Raw genomic sequence first — 11736 nt, 5'->3', positions numbered from 1 at the left:
CCCCCCCCCACTAGGGACTGTAATCTTCTGAACAATTACAAGGGCTGACAAGAACAAGGATGGAAACAAAGGCTGGGTCTAAAGTCAGGGCCTCCCTACCTGGGAAGGGAGGCAGAAGCCCATCCACTAGGCTTGTAGCTCAACCTACTCAACCGGTCAAGGCCAATGAGACTCCACGAAATAAACAACAACAACAACAACAACCCCCAACCAAAGATCAAAAGAAAGCAAAATGGGGACAGGTACTTGAAAAGTAACACCCACGGTTGTCCTGGTCCTCACAGCTGTCCGCATGCACATGATTGCATGCACAGGGGCATGCTTACGTCCGCGCACACATGTGAGTGGTGCCAGTGTAACATGTTATGGCTGCCTTTGGAAACAGATGTATGCCCCCGAAAGAGTTGCCCAGTCCACCCGGCAATTCCACTGGAGGTGTATATATCCAAGAGGAATCATCATTCTTACGTAAAGACTGGTAACATTTCTAGCACTTTATTCACACCGAGCGAAAGGGGAAAAGTAGGTAAGCATCGACTGACGAAAGGCTAAACGAATGCTTCATATACACACAGTGGGAGATAAGTCTGGCTGAGGCATGGCTGCGCGGAACCACGTGCATCCAGCCAGCACATGCCTTGGAAGAAGCCAGTCACAGAGACCACATGTTGTATGACTCCATTTATAGAAAATGTTCTGAATAGGCAACTCCACCGAGGATGAAAAGCAGATTAGAGGTTTCCAGAGACTGGGAGGGGGGAAGAATTGGGAGAGGTTACCCACAGAGGTTTTTTTCTTTTTATTTATTGGGGAAGGGAGTAGTGACCCAAATGTTCTGGAATTAGATAAATAACTATGGTTGCACAACTTTGTTATACCAAAATCCCACTGAAACCTACGCCTTTAAAAGCATATATTCAGCGTTATGTGATCATATCTCAAGTCTTGTAAAAGGGAAAGCCGGGGATCCGGAGTGGGGAATGACTCCAACAGAATGGAACAGCTAAATAGTGTGCGAAGTCGCCGCCTCCTATCCAGGTCGCTGGCTAATTCGCAAGAACTTTGAGGCCTGAGCCTCGCACCTGGCTAAAGCAAGCAGCAGGCCCTCGGAATCTTGGGGTCCTCGGGACGTGATTGAAGCGACAGGAGTCTTCTAGGACTGGGGAGGCGTTCGCAGGTCCCGAAGTTGGCAGCCCGAAGAGTTAAAGATTGAAGCTCAGGCTCTTTTAAAGCCGCCCGGGGCGAATTCCCATTAGGTGTCCCAGGCTCATCGGCGGCTCGGAGACTGCAGGTCCGTGCGGTGAGTGAGTGAAGGCGAGAGGACCCTTGCCCGGTGCCAGCTGTCCCAGTGCCCACAGTGGTGCCGTTTGAGGGTCGTTGCAGCCACTCGGAAGGCGCCCGAGGCGCGGGGTGCGCGGTCGCTTTAAGGCGTCAGCGGGGCGGGGACGGCGGCGGCGGCCGGGCTGGCTGGCGCGGAGCCGTCAGTCGGCGGCGCGGGGCCCGGCGGGCGCGGCGCTCCCTCCTCCCGGTGCGAGCGAGGAGGCGGTGGCCGAGGGCGGGAGCCCAGCCCCGGCGGGAGCGCGCGGTGAGCCGCCCGGCAGCCCTGCGGGGAGGAGGCCGCCGGGCGCTTTGTTCCGTTCCGGGGCTGGAGGTGTGGCCGGCGGTGTGGCCCGTTCCGCGCTCTCCGGGCTGCGCAGCGCTGCGCTGCACCCGGCTGCACCCGGGCAGCGGGCTCCGGCTGTGCGTGGCCTCTGTCCCCTACCACCGGCTCTGGCGTAACGGTGTGCAGCGGAGAAGTCGCTTGCCACTCCGACCCAAGTGGGGAGGGCCTAGCCGCCGCTCAGGCAGACTCCTTTGATTGTAGTCATCCTGGGGTTCCTCGGCTGCCCCGGTAAGGACTCGGCGGGGAGGTGGGCGGCGGGGTCCGGTAGGGGCTCTCCCAGCTTAAAATGGCGTAAATCGGGGTAAAGATCTGCGGAGAGGTGGCACATTCGTGTGGATAATACAAAACAGCTTGCTTCATAAACAACTCTTCACTGCGCCCCGGGTTCGGGTTGCTGGGCTGGCTCTCTGGTCACAACTGGGGCCTGCGCTCACACATTAAACTGATGCGGCCCGGTGCCCATCATGTGTCAGGCTCAATGCCAAATCCTGTTCTGCTTGGAAAGCAGGGCACAAACTGAATGACAGTCTAGTGTGGTCAGTGGGAGAGCTCAAGAGCCCCTACACCAGGGTTAAGTCAGAGAGACGACTGTTCAGAAGAGCAGAGTGGGCCCTTGACATCATGTTAGAACCCCCTGCAGAGCTGAGGTGCCTTGGGGATGGAGTGTAGTCTGGAGAATAGGACAAAGACCTGAACTCTGACCTGAGCTCTGGGGCAGCTCTTGATGGTGGGGAACCTTCTTGGACTACAATGGTTTTTGATTCTCTGGACCAAATTAGAGAGACTGATGACGCTCAGAACTGTGGCCTCCAGAGGTCTGGCTGGCCGAGGAGTGGGCAGAGAAGACTTAAAAGCAAAGCTTACAAAGCCCTGGTACTTGATGGGAATTTGCCCATCTTCAGACAGGGCGCCTCCAGAAAGATGGGAGAAGTGGGAGGTTAACCTACCCAGGACTGTGCCTAAGCCTGTGTTTTTGACCCTGTGTCTGTTCTGGCCTGTTGTGAGTGAGGCTCTAAGATGCTGGCGTTTAAGGCTTGTGCAGCCTGTTCTGTGCATTCATAGTGTACCGCTCCGCTTGTCCTGCAGTGGTGGGTTGGAGTGTGGGGTGGCAGCTATGTATATTAACAACTGACGTATGTCAGGGTTTAGCTATGAACAAAGCACTTTCACTGAAGCAGTTCGTAGACTTTCTCCTGCCCCTTTTCCCAGAGAAGAAATCTGAGCTGCTAACATTCCGTAAACCTTCTTATTTCCTGTAAATTGCATGTCCCTGCTGACTGGGGCTGAAAATGTTTCAGGCCGTGGTGTTTCCTCGGGGGTGGGGGTGGGGGGATGTCTGTTCATAGTACCCAGCAGGCAGTTAGCCTCGCTGACTGTGTTTCATGGCATGGTTTGGCCTTTCTCTGCCCCGGTGGGAGGTGTGGGGGCTCTGTTGCAGTGGGTATCAAGGTTGGTCTCTTTGTAGTGGGAGGGAGGTTAAGCAAGTCCAATGTTCTGGTGGAAACTGCCACCCCCAGATGTGACCTTGACATTTCCTTATGAAGAGAAAAGGCCCTCTGGTGAGGCAGGTGACTGACTACCCTCTAGAGTAGTGGGCCTTGCTCCTGTCTAAAGCAATTTCCATAGCCGTGGCTGGCCTGGAACTTACTGTGTCCTCTGGTCTGCCACTCACAGAATCTTCTGACCTCTGCCTCCTGAGTGCTGGGATTAAAGATACATACCACTGTCCTTGGCTGCACTTATAAGATTTGGGGAGGTTGTGACAGATGGAACTTTTATCACTAGTTTTAGGCCCAGATGTTTCATACCGTTTTATACAGTGACAAGTCACTTCCCCCCTGAGGTTGGTCCCTGAGCTCCAGTGATCATCATCCAGAACCTGGGAGGATGTTAATGAATTGAGTCTTTTGAGTGACAGGGCCTAACATCATGTGTTTACCAGTCTTCTGGATCTACTCAGTTCTCAGGAAATTGTGATCTCTCTATCCTGTATTGGACACATGTTGTAGCTGTAATCTTGTCTACCACTGAGATGCCCCAGTCAGTGTACCTCCCTGGAAGGACCTGAAAACATACTGCTCCTGAGTATTGTGTTGTTGGTGCAAGCCGTGCTAAGTGGGAATAGGGTTTTTGGGCAAAGCTGGAATGCTCACTAGTGTCTAGAGGGTCTGAGTGCAGGCATAAGCCGGCTGTGAGCTATCAGGACCTTTCTAGAGAGGTGGGGAAAATGGGGGAGCTGGGTGTGAGCATCTTGCAATTTGGAGCGCCTACCGGGTGCCCGTGATACAGATGCTGAGCTGAGCGCTTTGTCGATAGGCTCGGAAGCCTTACCCTTAGAATTTAATATGATGCTTCCAGGCTGGCCCTGCGGTCCAAATCTGTAGGGATGCAAGTAACAAAACACAAATGACAATAGGCTAGGCACGGCTCAGATCTCCCAAAGACACTCTCAGCTCTTGGGAGATCATTGTACGCTTTTAGCTAGTTATTGTGTGGGGTAGATGGTCAAGAAGGATGAGGGTTGGAGTTTAGACTCATGGTTTGCATGATCTTGAGAAGCCACTCTTGATGTGAATGAGAAGCGAGTGGAGAGCACTGTTTGATTTGCAGAGCTGAGCGTGCATGTTGGTTTTTTTTTTTTTTTTTTTTTCTCTCTCTTGTTACTGTGGCAGGAGACCTGGAAAAGAGACTTAAGGAAGGGTTCATGATGATGGACAGTTTGAGAGTACAGCCCCTCCTGACAGAGAAGGCATGGTGATGAGACAGATGGCTGGTCAAGCTGCACCCATAGCTAGAGAGTAGGAGAGATGAGTGCTGGCTTTGACTGGCTTCCTCTGTGTTTAGTTCAGAGGTACCAGCCCACTGGTGATGCCTATATTCCCTCCTGCATTAAACATCTCTAGAAACACCTTCACAGACGTGTCTGGGAGTTAGAGTCTTAGATGATTTTAAATTTTGTCAAGCTAAGACAAGATTAGCAGTCATAGCATATGACTGGGGGCAGTTACGAATCTCTGAAAATCAGCCATGGGTTGGCCATCCCTGGTCTAATGCCCGTTGTTCCAGCCATGGTTTTTTGGAGTCTTGTTGTGTGGCCCTTTGTCATAGCTGGGCACTTTTCATCTTTAGAGCATCCTGAAGGGACAGAGATAGAATCCAGAATCTACAGTGACTGGGATACTTCCTTCCCTGGGAGGGTCTGAGATAGGAACTGTGTTGTCGATGCAAAGCCAAAGGCCAGGCTGAAGTCCATACTAGCCGCTATGCAGGCCATAGTGGCATTTTTTGTCCCGTAGGTCCTTAACAGTGTCCCCTCACTTGGCCCTGCTTGTCCTGTCTTCCGTACCTCCATACTCCCCTGTGAACCTTTAAGGCTGGCTTGTGTGCTCCAAGGTAGTTTTCTTCAGGCTTTTCTCTCATGGCAGTCATGAAGCAACCCTGTGAATTTAGCCTGTTATTTTTCTTTAAAATGCCTGGCAGCTTCGTTAGATGGGCTTGAGGATGGTCAGATGGCCAAATGAAAGTCTGGGTCTCCCCAGCTGCTAAGGTGACACAGTGAGTCTCAGAAGAGCCTGGAGAGCCCTTCTGTCTGGAGAGCCTGGCATGAGGCTACCTCCCAATGGGTGGAAGCCATGGTTTATATTTTGATTGTTCCGTTAGTGAGATTTTGGAGACCACCAAGCATGGAATTGATTCTGTAGCAAGGAGCGGTGGGCTAAAATAAGCAGCTAGGACCTCAGTCCTGGTCCTCTGAGACAGTCTAGAGGGCCTGGGTGGATCCTGCGCGGTGCAGGCCCAGGCTCTGTCTGCGGCTTCTCTGCCCAGGGTTGTCATGGGGATTAGATGAAATACACAGATGAAATATGCTGGGAGACCAGAAAGGCCAGGAGAAAAAGAGCAGAATCAGTGTTGTGGCTATCTCAGATAACAGAATCCTGACCCAGCAGGCCCCTCCAGCACATTTAATGCAGAACCTTTCCTCGTCATAATGGGAGAGTTCATTTAGAATGTGGCCCAGACAGATCTCCCATTTGAACAGTTAAGAGTTGTTACTATGCTTTATTAAAACAAAAACAAACAAACAAACAAACAAACCCAACAGGCATGGTATCAGATTTGTTTATTTAAATGGCTGTCTTGCCCAGCTTAATGCTCTAGAAAAAAATTAGAGACAGGTGTGGTAATGAAAGTCTGTAATCCCAGCACTCGAGGTAGAAACGGGCAAAGCAGGCGTTCACAGTTATCCTAAACTACACAGCACGTCCGAGGTCAGCTTTGGGCTACATGAGATTGACTCAGAGACTACAAAGAGGGCCAGTGGGATGGCTCAGTCGGTAAAGGCGCTTGCTGCCAAGCTTGTTGGCCTGAGTTCAATCTCTGGGACCTGCGAGGTAAAAGGCTAGGGCTCACTCCGACAAATTGTCCTCTGACTCCCATGTGCACACACCCATAAACAAACATGTAAATGAACAAATAAAATTTGATCAGAATGGAAAGGAAAGAAAAAAATTTTTCTTAGGGAAATAAAAGTCTAATTTTAAGGTTAAGATTATGAGTGGACAGATCCGGCCTGAGTGTGAAGTTGCCCCCTGGGTAAAGGCTAGGAAGCGCTCCTCCACAGAGGAGTTCTTCGAGTGCGATGACTTTTGCTTCAGCCTTGTAGAGACAGGGCACCTACTGCCCTTCAGGTTGGTCTGCTCCTCTGGGGAGTTTGCTTGTTGTTTCAAAGGTCTTTCCTTCCATCTCTTACCCTGCCCCACACAAACTGCTCAGTTACGTGTTTTATGGAACGAACAGTTTTTTTCTTTCTTCAGCTTCTCCTCAGTGGTTTGGTTTAAAGATATCCTGTCTGTATGTCCATCTATATATCCACCTACTGATCCATCTGTCCACCCACCTGTCTTTCTATCCATCCATCTGTCTGACTGTCATCCACCTGCCCACTCATCTACCTACCCATCTTCCCTTCAGCGATGAACTATGGACTTGCCCCGTTCAGTACACTCTATATTCACCATCTCGGTGGTGGCACTCGGTCATGACAGTGTCGCTGGATCCTGTTAGCCTTTTGTGGTTGTGGAAACCAGGATCCAGGAAGGCTAAGCAGGTCTCCAATGTCATGAGCTTAGAGATGAAGGGCTGGGGAGGAGTCTGAGCGTGCTCTATTTCAAGCTTATGATACTTCTGCTACATCTGCTGTTCCCTGAACAGCCCAAACAGCACACTCCCGCTCTGCTGGTGCCGTGAGGTCCGATTCTACATAATCAGTGCCATGGGGCAGGGGCCAGTAGGGAGAGAGGTGGGATACTTTTTACGTGAAAACACCGTAGGCAGCAGAAACTAGAGAGGTGAACATGTGGCTGATTCATAAAGGGCAGGGAGGACTGACTGTCAGGAACCTTGGCTCCATTACTCAGCCGTCGAGGAGCTCCTAAACCACGTGCTCACTTTATTTGTTTTTAATTTCGATAAAGAAAAATATAAAGGCTAATGCGACGGAACACTCCTAAACACTTGATTCTTCCCATGGTGGCACCGGACTTAAAGGGCTTGGTCATGTGGACTGGTGAGTTTGGGCCCAGCATGAGACTGTTGAGGGCTGAGGCTGGTTTCCACGTGTTAAACTTCTTTGTCATCATACCCAGGTAACCCACTGAAAATGCTAGCGAGCCCCCCACTGAGGTGCTGATAGAAGAGCCTTCTCCTCTGGTGACCACACTGGGAAGTAAGGCAAGTGTGCCTCGCTGGGCTTTGACTTTTCTCAAAGGTCTTTTTCAAGCCTGTCCATCTGTCTTCACTAACACCTGCCTTGATCATTGGGTTTCAGAGCCTAATTCAGTCATTGGTGCTCTAAACCGTCAGTAATTTAGATGGAGACTGGAACAGGAGGTTGGAAAAGACAGAACTACGGTTGTCATTTTATTTTATTTTATTTTATTTTAGATATTTATTTATTATATGTAAGTACACTGTAGCTGTCTTCAGACACTCCAGAAGAGGGAGTCAGATCTTGTTACAGATGGTTATGAGCCACCATGTGGTTGCTGGGATTTGAACTCTGGACCTTCAGAAGAGCAGTCGGGTGCTCTTACCCACTGAGCCATCTCACCAGCCCCGGTTGTCATTTTAGAATCTGATGATTCGTGAAGTTCATCTGACACAATCATTGTCAATATACATATTATATTCTGAACTATAGGAGAACGCTGGGCATAGTAGTACATGCTGCTTCTAATCCCGTCACTTCGGAGGTCAAGGCAGGAGGGTCAGGGGTTCAAGGTCATTCCAGTTACATAGTGAGTTCAAGGCCAGCCTGGAGTATGAAAATCCCTGTCTCAAAACAAAAGTATAGGGCAGGTATAGTGGCTTATACCTTTAATCCCAGCACTTGGGAGGCAGAGGCAGATGGATCTCTGTGGGTCTGAGGCCAGACTGGTGTACAAAGTGAGTTCCAGGACAGCTAGGACTCTGTAGAGAGACCCTATCTTCAAAAAACCAAAACCAAACCAAACAAACAAAGAATCAAAAACCAACCAACCAAACAAAAAATCCCAAGTCAGGTAAAGAAAAGTATAGGACTAGCTTAAGGAAACAGACCAAGTCCAGTGCAGATGCTTTCTGATCCCCAACTCTGCATGTTCCAGTTTTTCCTCTAAAATAGGCCCCAGGTGCTCTGTAGGATGGATAACCAGCTGTTCACTGCAGAGGGTGGACGGTGGTGACAATTGGAGGCAACCTTGCTTCCGCCCACGGGCTGAGTCTGCATTCAACTGGGACTTGAGTAAGAACAGCAGAGTGCTGCTTCATAGGGCCCTTGATAGGGACTCAGACTGTTCTAGAAGGCCTTCCTTACTGGCAGATCTTTTCAAGTGCATCACTAATGGGGGGGCCGAGGTTTGAACTGGTTTTATAATATGCCACAGAGACCTGAAGGGCCACAGGGGCCTGCAAATCCTCAATATGATCTGTTGAAATACCTTTTATTGAGTTGCCAGCAAGAGGTCAACCTTGATGGATCCTTTCCCATCTGATGGAGATGTTACAAAAGTCCCCAAGGCTGAAATGACCAAGAGGTTGTCTTATTATTATACAGGTGGCATCAGCAAAAGCAGTTACATATGCTGTAGAACTAAGTTCTGCTTGGCTTTACAGAAATATACGAATGTTTTATGTTTACAGACCTAATTTCCAAAGAAAAGTTTGAGTTTACAAGAACCTATACCACATACTGTGTGCTGGGTTGCCCACAGTGTATATACCAACACTGAGGTTAAAATCGTTTGTAGTTATGTGGCTACACACAGATTGATAGAATCGCCAGCAATTGAGAAAGAACTTGGGGCCACCACTTCTTTAAGAGCTTAGAGGACCCTGGGGATAGGCTTCTGCCTCCCAAAAGCGTTCATTTCTAAAGAAGAATCACTTTCGGGATGGTTACTGTTTTTCTTCTTTTCATCCTTCGGAATCTCAGCACACTTTCTTGAAAATTCCTCCCTTTTGTAGCTAATCACAAATTCACCTCTCTGTGTTTTAATTAACAGCTGTGGAAATTGAAGCTTTGGTGGAGACATACAGAGCAGTGCATCTTTCTCAGCTAGTACCACCCCCTCAGGAATCACCCCCACAGCCCAAAATAGCCTCTCCTGTGCTCTTTCAAAGCCTGCTTTATTGGAGAGGAGGGAAGAAGGGTGGAGACGGTGTCCCAATGCCTGGGGGACATACATTTTTTTTTTTTTTTTTTTTTTTTTTTTACAAAATGTGTATAGGATATGTCTCCTCAGATACCCTTCCACACCCACATTCCTCAGGTTGAGATTCTTGGCAGAGAGTGGAAGGTGGACCACTGCACACACCAAGCCCTTTTCCCGCTGAGGAAATCAGGCTCGCTCTCCAAAGGTCAGGTACCCGCTGGGCATTTAAAGCCAGCTGGCCTCCCAGCCTCCTGTCCACTCCACCCATTGACCCAAGCTCCACCCGCCCTCCGTGGATTGTGGCCCGAGTCCACTTATCTGGGACTGGGTGGGTGTTTCCTGCATGTTTAAGATTTTATGGAGGAAATAAAAATAAAGGAACAAAGCTTTTGTCTTATTTGTGGACTCCAACTGGGGACGGTTGGAAGGATGGAAAGGGGTGCAGGGACTGGCCACTTGGCACCTTAACAAAATAACCCTTCTAAGAGGGAAAGCCATTCAGAGGCACTGTTCTATTTAGGACTGGTGTGGGTGAATAGGAAGGATGGGCAGAGGGTTTGGAGAAAGCCTTCGTGTGGGTGGAATGTCATAGGACAGGGTGGAGTGGCTTTGCCCCAGGCGGGGTCTCCAGCAGTTGGCTTGTCCTTCTTGGAAGAAGTCTCTACTCTTAATTTCTGTCCATTCTCTGTTTTCTGGGTGATCTGAAGTGAGTTTCCTATGTCTGCCTCCAGCTGCTTCCTGTCTCTTTCCTTTCTAATCCAGTCTCCCTGGGGTGGGGTCTCAATTTCACAGGTGTGAGGAAATGGGCACCCAGCACCTCTCAGTTCTGCCCAAGGAATTTACTAAAGTTCTCCAAGGGTATCTTGGTGTTTGTTTGTTGTTTTTTTGTTCTTTTTTATTGCCTAAGCATCCGTGGAAAAACAAACAAACAAACAAAAACACCAAGCCATCCCATATGCACAGTATTCTGAGGATCTGAGGGCGAGGCCCAGACCTAGTGGCTCTCTGGACCCCAGGGCCAGCTACCTGCTGTGCTGCATGTATGTCTACTACTCTTGGCTCCTTTGCTCCTAAAGTACTACTGACTGAGTGCTGTGTTATATGTACAACAGGCTTTCTCCAAGAGCTTAGGGGGTTGCCCATGGCTTACAACAGAGCCAGAGGTAGCAGTGAGTGACATTCATTCTCCTCTTGCTTGGTTCCACCCTTGGAGATCGTCTCCAGTGGCTGTTCTCTCTTTCTCAAATCTCATTTACTACAATTTCCCAGGGGTCAAGTTTCCTGGATGCTTTCTTCCAGAGGTGAAAACTCCAAGCTTCTGCCACTTGATAGCAGAGCCTCTACTTTAGACTAAGCTTGAGCCACACCCTCTAAATCCAGAAAGGTCTGTTAAAAAGCTCTTCTAAGCAGAATTCAGTATCATAGGCCTACAGTGAGAAGGCGGGTGTTGTAGGCTCGTTACTGCCGTTAATAGGGCTAGCATAAGTTCTAAAGGCAGGCTGTCTCTCCTCATGACCAAATCAGGCAGGGGTAGATTTTCTTTTTGATAGATTTTCTTTTTGATAGAGGATCTGTGAAGAGCTTAGGATCTGTGAGTCCACAGATGGTCACAGGGACACTGCAGGGATGTGCATTGACCAGGGTCTGGGGAAGTCACACTAAATCATGTACAACTGAGCCTTAGGTATGTGAAATTTGATCAAGGTAGATCACTGCATGCTCTGGGTTGACATAACTGAAATCTCACCAAGTCCAAGGCACATTGGGAGTTTGGGAAGTTATTATGGGGCTTACTGTGTGGTTAGGGTTTAATAAACAGGTGTTATAATGATACAATGTGGCCATAGGCCTGAGCCTGGTTCTACTTGCAGGGGGTTGCTACTGTGTCACTCATCAATAATTGTTTTGCACAGTTGATAATTTGCTGAAGATTGTAGTTAGCAGATAGACAATTTTCCCCCTCACTACAGGGTCTCATGCATCCCAGGCTGATTTCAGACTTGCCGTGAATGGCCGTGAGTTCCTGATCTTTTTGTCTCTACCTCCCAAGTCGTGGGATTATGGGTGTAAGCTGCTTTGTGTGGCCCATGAAGTGCTGAGGGGTCAGACCTAGGATTTCACGCATGCTTGGCAAACACTCGGTAGACTGAACTGCAACTCCAGCCCCGAGACAAATAATGGCTTTGAATAAAGGGTCTATCTATGTAGAAAGCAGAGGGAGCTGAGTGTGGAGACGCACACCTTTGATCCCAACACTTGGGAGGCAGAGGCAGGCGGGTCTCTGTGAATTTGAGGCCAGCCTGATCTACAGAGTGAGTTCTAGGGCAGTCAGAGCTACACAGCGAGACCCTGTATCAAAAAAAAAAAAAAAACTAGGGGGGG

General features: G+C 49.3%; 1 protein-coding gene across 2 annotated transcripts in view; it reads left to right on the top strand.

The window, feature by feature from the left end:
- The window catches only part of Mras (muscle RAS oncogene homolog), a 57436-nt gene that overhangs the window by 3892 nt on the left and 41808 nt on the right, over nucleotides 1–11736 (top strand). The window contains exon 1 of one of the 2 annotated variants that reach the window (XM_021206359.1): nucleotides 1472–1891. The exons of the other annotated variant lie outside the window; for it this stretch is intronic. The gene's annotated coding sequence lies outside the window, so the exon portion shown is untranslated. Of the gene's footprint in view, nucleotides 1–1471; nucleotides 1892–11736 lie in introns of those variants that run through there. 2 annotated transcript variants of the gene reach the window in all.

This window comes from Mus pahari, chromosome 10 (assembly GCF_900095145.1).
Source record: "Mus pahari chromosome 10, PAHARI_EIJ_v1.1, whole genome shotgun sequence".
NCBI lineage: Eukaryota > Metazoa > Chordata > Mammalia > Rodentia > Muridae > Mus > Mus pahari.
Note: the sequence above shows the minus strand (reverse complement) of the source record. Positions and strands in the feature narration are given on the sequence as shown.